Below are 8,666 nucleotides of genomic sequence, written 5' to 3' on the forward strand. Positions count from 1 at the left end.
TCTTTCCTCTATTTCCATTGATTCTCCTCCTGTCCCACTATCATGCTCAGTCCCCACCAGGATTTCAGCACTTCCTTTTTGTTACGTTCCCCTTGATCCTGCCCTACCAGAACCTGTTTCTTTTCTTGTAAAGGCAATCAAGCATGCTTGCCCCCATAACCCTGTTGACTGAGGATAACTTGCCCGGGACACACACCTAGGAAAGAGTCTCCTGACTCCAAAGCATGTGCTCTCTCCTCTCTCCTCACTCGCCATCTTTAAACGTTTTTGCTCACATAACCCCAAAGCAACTTTGGGTCCTATGTCTCCCCTTGCTTTTTTTTTTTTTTTTGTCAGCATCTAGATTTTTTAGCACCTGTTTAAATCATTTCAAAGTTGTCATTTTCAGGGTGCATCAATGTTGACATTTTAAAAGCACTGCATCCCTTTTTAAAGGAGGCCTGGTAGCATTGGACTGCTTACTGAGGGGTCAGTCATTCAACCCCACCAGCCACTCCTCAGGAGATCAATGAGACTTGGTAAGGATTTACAGAGCCTACAAATCCAATGTACAGTCTCTTATGAGTCAGAATTGATTGGACAACAGTGCGTTTGGGGGGGGTTATCATATTTTAAAGAGATAGCCAGTGTAATTTAAAACCCAAAGTAGGTTGATATCCACATCCATTCATTTTAAAAAACAAATACTTTTTTTTTTAAACAAATACTTGACTGAGTCTAAAATAGTCAAAAATCTAGATCCTTTTTACTCCTTGGACTCCGATTTCCCTTCCACTGCCCCTCAAAATTACATTCTAATAGCAAGTCCCATGAAAATACATATCAATTTAGGTGGGGGGGAGTAAGGAAGCACCAAAATAAAAAAGAAAATACATATCAATTTATGATCAGTATTAAGTAGCAAAAGTAAAAATTATTGGAAATTATCCTAGGATTTGTGCCATTGTTATTTGTTTCTAATTATTATTGGTCATGAGTCTGTCCATGAGTTCAAATGGGTCCTCCCCTCCTCCACCCAAAAGTTGAGCGTCCCCAGACCAAGAAGACAACCTGTCACCTCATACCAAATAATACATAAAACCTAAAACAACACTACCATGGCAGGCTCACAGTTCCCAGCTATTAGAGCTTAGTGCTAAATTACTGGGTGTGGTTCCCAGGGAGTAAGTTTAGATGCAACTCCCATTGCTGGGGGCGCATGCTGCCTCTGTAACGGATTTACTACAAAAAACACTAGTGTCTCCTTTTGTCTTTTTCGTTTTCTTTTTTTAATCATTTCATTGGGGGGCTCTTACAGCTCTTATAATATTCCCTACATCAATTGTATGAAGCATATTTGTACATATGTTGCCATCATCATTTCCAAAACCTTTTCTGCTTGAGCCCTTGGTATCAACTCCTCTTTGTCGTCCCCACCCAAATCCTTGATCAGTTATATATTGTTATTATTATTTGGTATCTTACATTGTCCGTTGTTTCCCTTCACCCAAATTTCTGTTATTCGTCCCCTTTTATCTTTTTCTGTAAACGTGAAAATCCTGTCTGGGTTTCTTTCGGTTAGCAAACACAGGCACCGACGTAACCAAAACCCAACCAAATTCACCGCCATCAAGTTGGTGGCGGCTCATAGCAACCCTGCGGGGAAGAGTGGAACTGGCCCTAGGAGTTTCCGGACTGTAACTCTACAAGCCTCGTCTTCCTCCCGCGGAGCAGCTGAAGGTTTCAAACTGCTGTCCTTGCGGTTAGCAGCCCAATTCGTAACCACTCCGCCTTCAGGGCTCCTGGTCCTAATGTAAGCCATCTGTAAAACGAAGGTAGTAAAGCATACTTTGAAAGAGCGAGGAAGATCAGCATTAACTTCGCGTGGAAGAGCAGGGAAGGTTCCCTTTATATTCTTCCCCAACACGTTACCTTTAATAGAGCGCAGAGCTGCGAGAACTGTGTGCGTGCAAAAGTAGACAGCAATGGAGGCGTTAGCAGCGTCTTTGAACCTCTTCTGAGTTGTTATATAGACCTACAATTGTTAGAGAGCTACACATCAAAAATCAATGTAATGATTTAAATTTTATGTTAATACATTTAATCAACCTGATTGTGTTCTCCTTCAGCTTTCGTTGAAATCAAAACACCAGAATCCATCGGACTTGCCAAAGGAATCAGTGTCCAGTCTTTAGAGCCGCTCGGTGCCCAACACCCGACCGGGCTTTCATCGTCTCTCTATGTGGTGTTTTTCACCCCACGGCCATGCATCCCCAGCAGACGAAGATGGGTGGCTGCACCTCCTTTTTTGCTTCGTGTTGGAGGAGGGTTGATTATGACACGGATGTGGCCCAGACCTCCAGGTCACTTTCTTAGCCAGGACACTTTGGGACACGGCACATATGGAAGTTCAGGATTCTGAGATCGTTTTTCTGAAAGTCTTACTGTGAGTGCTCACATACCCTCTATTAATAGATTGAATTGTGTCTCCCAAAAATGAGTGTTGTAAACCCTGCTATATTTGTGGTTATCCTATTTGGGAAAAAGATTTGTCTTTGCTATGTTACTGACATTATGTATTAACATCGGGTGTATCTTAAACAAGCAGGGCAGAGGTGGGGGAATATAGACCCTAAACTGAGACTTCTAGCCTCCTGGGCGGTGAAAGGGAGAAAGATGAAGCTTTCTACGCTCCTAGAGACTAACAGTCTCAGAAACCCACAGGGCAGTCCTACCCTGCCAGGTTGGTCACTATGAATTGGAACAGACTCAATGGTACTGAATTTGTTTTGTTTGGGAGCTGGAAAATAATTAATTTATTTGTTAAAGCCACCTATTTTGTGGTACTTGTAATAGCAGTTAAGATAACCCCTAAGAGAATTTTGTATCATATTGAACCCTATGGCGCACAGAGGTGCACAGACCCTAACTTGAAGACCATTGTCTCTATACCCTAACTGGAATTGTCAGTGCCAAGAGTCGGCACGATCCCATCGAGCTATTCCTGCTGTGATTTTTGAATGGTCCAGTGACTTGGAGTAGTGATGAGTTAGTACTTAGCCCCACCCCATGGGGAGGGCTAGGGTTTGGAAAATGGGCACAAATGCAGATTGGGCCTGTCCATCAAAATAATGTCCACCAGGATGGACATGTATCATCAGGCTGGAGAAGGTATAGATCTCAGGACAAAGAAGCAGATGAGAAAGGAATAAAGTATAGGACGCTGAGTGGCTTTGGAGAGGTCTGCCAAAAGGCACCGTTAAAAATGAAAAAAAAAAAAAAAGAAATAAAATCTGAATCAAAACTGTAGTTTGAATCACACCTCTGCAGCCTACTGCCTGCATGATTTCAGCCCCAATTCTTTTTTTTTTTAAATCATTTTATTAGGGGCTCATACAACTCTTATCACAATCCATACACACATCAATTGTGTAAAGCACATTTGTACATTCATTGCCCTCATCATTCTCAAAACATTTCCTCTCCACTTAAGCCCCCCGCATTAGGTCCTCATTTTTCCCCTCCCTCCCCCATGAGCCCTTGATAATTAATAAATTATTATTTTGTCATATCTTTCCCTGTCTGACGTCTCCCTTCACCCACTTTACGGTTGTCCGTCCCCCAGGGAGGAGGTCACATATAGTTCCTTGTAATCGGTTCCCTCTTTCCTACCCACTCTCCCTCTCCCCTCCCAGTATCACCACTCACACCACTGGTCCTGTAGGGCTCATCCGCCCTAGATTCCCTGTATTTCCAGTTCCTATCTGTACCTGTGTATATCCTCTGGTCTAGCCAGACTTGCAAGGTAGAATTCGTGTCATGATAGTGGGAGCGGAGGGGAAACATTTAGGAACTAGAGGAAAGTTGTATTTTTCATCGTTGTTACATCACCCCCTGACTGGCTTGCCTCCTCCCGGAGACCCCTCTGTAAGGGGATCTCCAGTCAGCCCCAATTCTCTTGAAAGTAATCATTTACAATTTAGGTGGTAGTTTGGATTAAGTAAAATGGCAGCATGGTGCCTGGCATGAAATAAGTGCTAAATAAATGGTAGTCATCAGAGTAAGAAATTCCTGAGCTTCTTCTGTCTTCCAAAGGTAGAACACACTCCCCTTTATGTCATTTACCGCTTTTCCCTGGAAGGACATTGAATTGGTCCCCTCAGCTCTGAGCCTCTCCCTCGAGGAGCTGCTCCATCAGGTCAGATAGTGCAGCTCTCCCTCACTCCTACTGGTTTCCCACTTGGATTTACATGCCAACTCCAGTCTCACACCTTGCACTCCCTCTCCTTCTCTGATTCCTCTTTCCCTTCCAGAAAGAACTGTGCACTCACTCTTCCTTCTCTACCATTTAGGCCCTGATTTACTGCTGTCTGACTTGTGCCCCAAGCTTCTCACTAATAGTCCTTTACTAATTCAGTCACTTAATCTTCAAAACATATATTTTGAAAGGATGACTCTAACTCAGTTATCACAGCCTTAATATGCCGTGTTCTAGTGGATTGCCATGCCTGTAGACTTGAATAAGTAAGTCGTAGATGCTCTGCCTGTGACACTCCATTTTTGTCATTAGTGCTGGGAAAATTTTCTTCAGTCTTGAAAGCACAGTTTATCTCACGTCTCCTGGCTGTTGCTGGCTTTGATGCTGCTTTATGCCCCGCTCGACATCTGTGCCCTTCCTATAAATGCATGTCTACCTGTCCGTCTTCGGCTCAAACAAAAGCACGATGGTGAGGATGGCGGGCCCGGGTGGTGTTTAGCCCTATTGCACACAGGGTTCCTATGAGAAGGAACCGACTGGATGGCACCTAATACCAAAACATCTGTCTCCCCTTATTTGTAAGCTCGGGGAGATCAGGGTCCACGTCTTTATAGTCTCCAGAGCTTAACGCATAAATGTCTGGCCGATAGGAAGCATTTAATAAGTGTTCATTTGAAGGAAGGGGAGGAAAGAAATAAAGATTTCCACATGCTGTGTGTAAAAGAGAATCTCAGAAAGTAGGAAGAAGACAGGGGTAGACCAGATGCAGAGAGCAGACTCATGCCCTAGGGGCTCTTCCCACCTTGAGTTTCCATGAGTCTCTGAGGTGCAAAAAAATGGAAAAAATGAAAGTGAAAGAGGACTTTGATTGTGATCTCAGCTGACCCTCTCTCCTCTGGGCTGCAAAGAGAAGAAAGGCACTAAACAGAGGAGCCAGTGGTTTGCAGGCACCATCATTCAGCTATCTGCCTATTAAAGCAAGCAACGGACAATTCATCTTTCTTTGCCTCCTTTTCCTTATTATCTGCCTTTTCATGAAAGGAATGGGGGCTGGTGGGGGTGGGGGTGGAGACAACAATGACAACAAAAGATTTGCTGGGGGAATATTTGGTGGTTTAATGTGGGGTTCTCTTGTGTCCTCTAATAACCCAGAAAACGGATCCTTTTTTCTCCTTGCTGAATTACAAAGGATCTATTACCTTTGCCCATTTTCCTGCAGGAGAAGAACGGTGTGCAGAGGGACAGAAAGGGACATTATTTTTTCAGGATTTTTTCCCAGCCAAGAGGAAAAGGCTGTCACCACAGAGGTATAGGCTTTGCTAAATGCATTCAGTCTTTCTCTCTGGTCAGATTGAAAATCCTCCCACGAAGTAAGAACACAAGCATGCAGATCTTTATTGCAATGTGATTTGAAGTGGCCAAAGGCAAGGCACCCACAGACACACCGGGCTATTTATTGATGGGGGCTATATGAATAAAGAGCTCCTCAAATAACGCGTGGGATGCCAGAATGATGGATACTATACAGCTATCAAAAGGAATACATAATTATTTATGGAGGAGGTCAATGAAATATGTTTGGGGTTTTTTTAAATCACTTTATTGTGGGCTTTTACAACTCTTATCACAATCCATACAACCATCCATTGTGTCAAACACATGTATACATATGTTGACATCATCATTTTCAAAATATTTTCTTTCTACTTGAGCCCTTAATATCAGCTCCTCATTTTCCCCCTTTCTCCCCGGCCCCCCCTGAAATATAGGTTGTTTTATGCGTATAAGACACAGCCCTATTTGAAAAGATTATGAGAAAAATCCCTATGCATGTAGATGCACACACACAACCCATTAGTTTGCGTGTCTATTAAACCAGCTTCCAGAAAGGTGTGAAAAGATACATATCAGAAGGTGGGCCGGGACTCAGCAGGGGCCACATTGCTGGCACTCCTTCTGTACTTCAAAAGGCAACCCCACCTTTAGAAATAAAAAAGACACATTTGAAAGATGAAACCCCTCTATTCGTACTTCAGGTCTAAAATTCATTCTAACATGTAGAATCCCTTTGACGCTCTCTGAAGACACCCTGGCTAGCTTGTTAAAATAATACATCTGGAGAGGAGGGGAAAGGGTGGGGGCAAAGCGTGCAAACCCTGTGGCCTGATTGCAAAAACCTTTCCCTCAATTGACAAGCCTGTGGAGAGGCAGCCGTCAGGGCTACAGAAGACCATGCTGCAGCAGGGCCCACGAACAACGCTGCGTTCCAGGGAGGGAGAAAAGTAGAGGGGGAGGAGCGGGGAGGCAGGCTGCTTGCCTCTTGGCTTTTAACCAAAGGAGTTGCTTGTGGTGGGAGTGGAATTTTTTCCATGGCAAAGGAAGAGGAAACATCAGATCATATTTCCCACAGGCAGAGAGCCCTATTTATTCAGGAAGATCCCCGGGCCCTTGCCGTTCCTCACGGGAGCATAGTCCTTGGGTCCTGCCTTGGTTTGCCCAGTTTTCCTAGTAATCTTTTTCCTCCCTTCAAGCCTGAAGGTGTTTCATCTTAAAATGCAGATGCCTCGGAGAAGTGCTGTGCACAGGCAAGTGCAAAAGTGCTTCGGTCGTTCCACAGATACGGAGAACTACTGATTCCTTAAGGAAAGCGACATGCTGGAGGAGAAATGCTTCTCCCTCTTCCATCACAAAACCAGCTACCTCTGCGGTCTCGAGGGCGGGAGTGTGAAAGCCCACCAGAGGAGGCTCTTTTCTCCATCCCTGCTTCTACCTGCCTGCAACAAGATAACCCGGATAGGAATCATGCATATCCAGACGATTACAGGAGAGTCTATACAACTTCAACTGGAAGCAGAAAAGCTAAATGTACGAAGGAGTGCCCCCCCAAAACAGAAAATATCTCTGCTGGGAGGAGCTTTCTTAGTACGCATTCCCCCCACCCCCCACTCCCTCCAGGTGAGCATGAACATCAAGCAACTCACTCTGCAGTTAGTCCAACCAGTGGCGTCACCCGGGAAGGTTCTCTCTGATCACAATGTATTTTTTAGTAAAATCAGTTTCACTGGAACCTTGTTTTTTGTTTTTCTGAACCTCGTTTGTTTTGTGATGACTAATTTAAAAGAACAGCGTGTGGCTATGAAATTTTGTTTCCCTTTGGGGGCAGGGGGATGCGGCAGAAACTGTTCTGATGTTGAACATAGCTTAGAAGGACAGTGGTATGGAACAAACTCAAGTGTATGAGTGGTTTTCTCATTTCAAAAAAAAGGTGAAATGTTGATTGATGACAAAACTCGTTCTGGATGTCCGTGAACTTCCCGAACGGACAAAAATGTCGACTCGTACTGCATTTGCAGCTCGTTCCACCAGGTCAGACTGTTAACCAAGCTTTCTATTTAGAGGTTCAGAAAAGATTGTGTAACCGTGTGTGACAAAAAAAGCCTGATCTATAGCAGACAGGGGACTTGTTTTGCCACCATGACAATGCACCTGCTCACGCAGCCATGTCAGTGTGACAGTTTTTGGCAAAAAAACAACATGCCTCTCTTGCCCCAAGCACCTGACTCATCTGACCTTGCTCTGTGAGACTTCTTTTTGTTTCCACGAATGAAGAGGGGTATGTAAGAACAGTGATTTGAGGACGTAGAAGAGTTGAAGAAGAAATGAGGGAGGTGCTGTCAGCCATCCAAACAGATGAGTTTGAAAAATGCTTCCAAGAATGGAATCGTAGATTTGACAAATGTATTAAGTGTAATGGAGAGTACTTTGAAGGTGATAACGTTGTTTCATAAAAAAATTTAAATATGGGGAACCAATTACAGGGATCTACATATAACCTCCTCCCTGGGGGACGGACAACAGAAAAGGGGGTGAAGGGAGATGGTGGACAGTGTAAGATATGACAAAATAATAATTTATAATTTATCAAGGGTTCATAAGGGAGCAGGGAGGGGGAAAATGAGGAGCTGATGTCAGGGGCTTAAGTGGGGAGCAAATGTTTTGAGAATGATGAGGGCAACGAATGTACAAATGTGCTTTACACTATTGATGTATGTTTGGATCGTGATAAGATGTATGAGCCCCAATAAAATGATTAAAAAACATTTAACTATGAAACTTTGAAAAACCAATTCCGGTTTTCTGGGGGTAGGGGATAACCCCTCATACACTCAGAGAACCACAGAATCATCCACTGAGAAAAAAACTCAGTGGTCATCTACCCTCATCTTCTCACAACTGGATCAATAATCAGTATCATGATAAATGGGAAAAATTAAAGTTATCAAAGATTTTATTCTAGTTGGATTAATAACCAGTGCCCATAGGAGCAGCAGTCAAGAAACCATCTGCACTGGTCATATTGCTGCAAAAGAGGCCTTTTTTTTAAATCGTTTTATTAGGGGCTCATGCGACTCTTATCACAATCCATACA

The sequence above is a fragment of the Echinops telfairi genome, unplaced genomic scaffold (genome assembly GCF_000313985.2).
Source record: "Echinops telfairi isolate 266 unplaced genomic scaffold, ASM31398v2 ScPeMD7_443;HRSCAF=831, whole genome shotgun sequence".
NCBI classification, from domain to species: domain Eukaryota; kingdom Metazoa; phylum Chordata; class Mammalia; order Afrosoricida; family Tenrecidae; genus Echinops; species Echinops telfairi.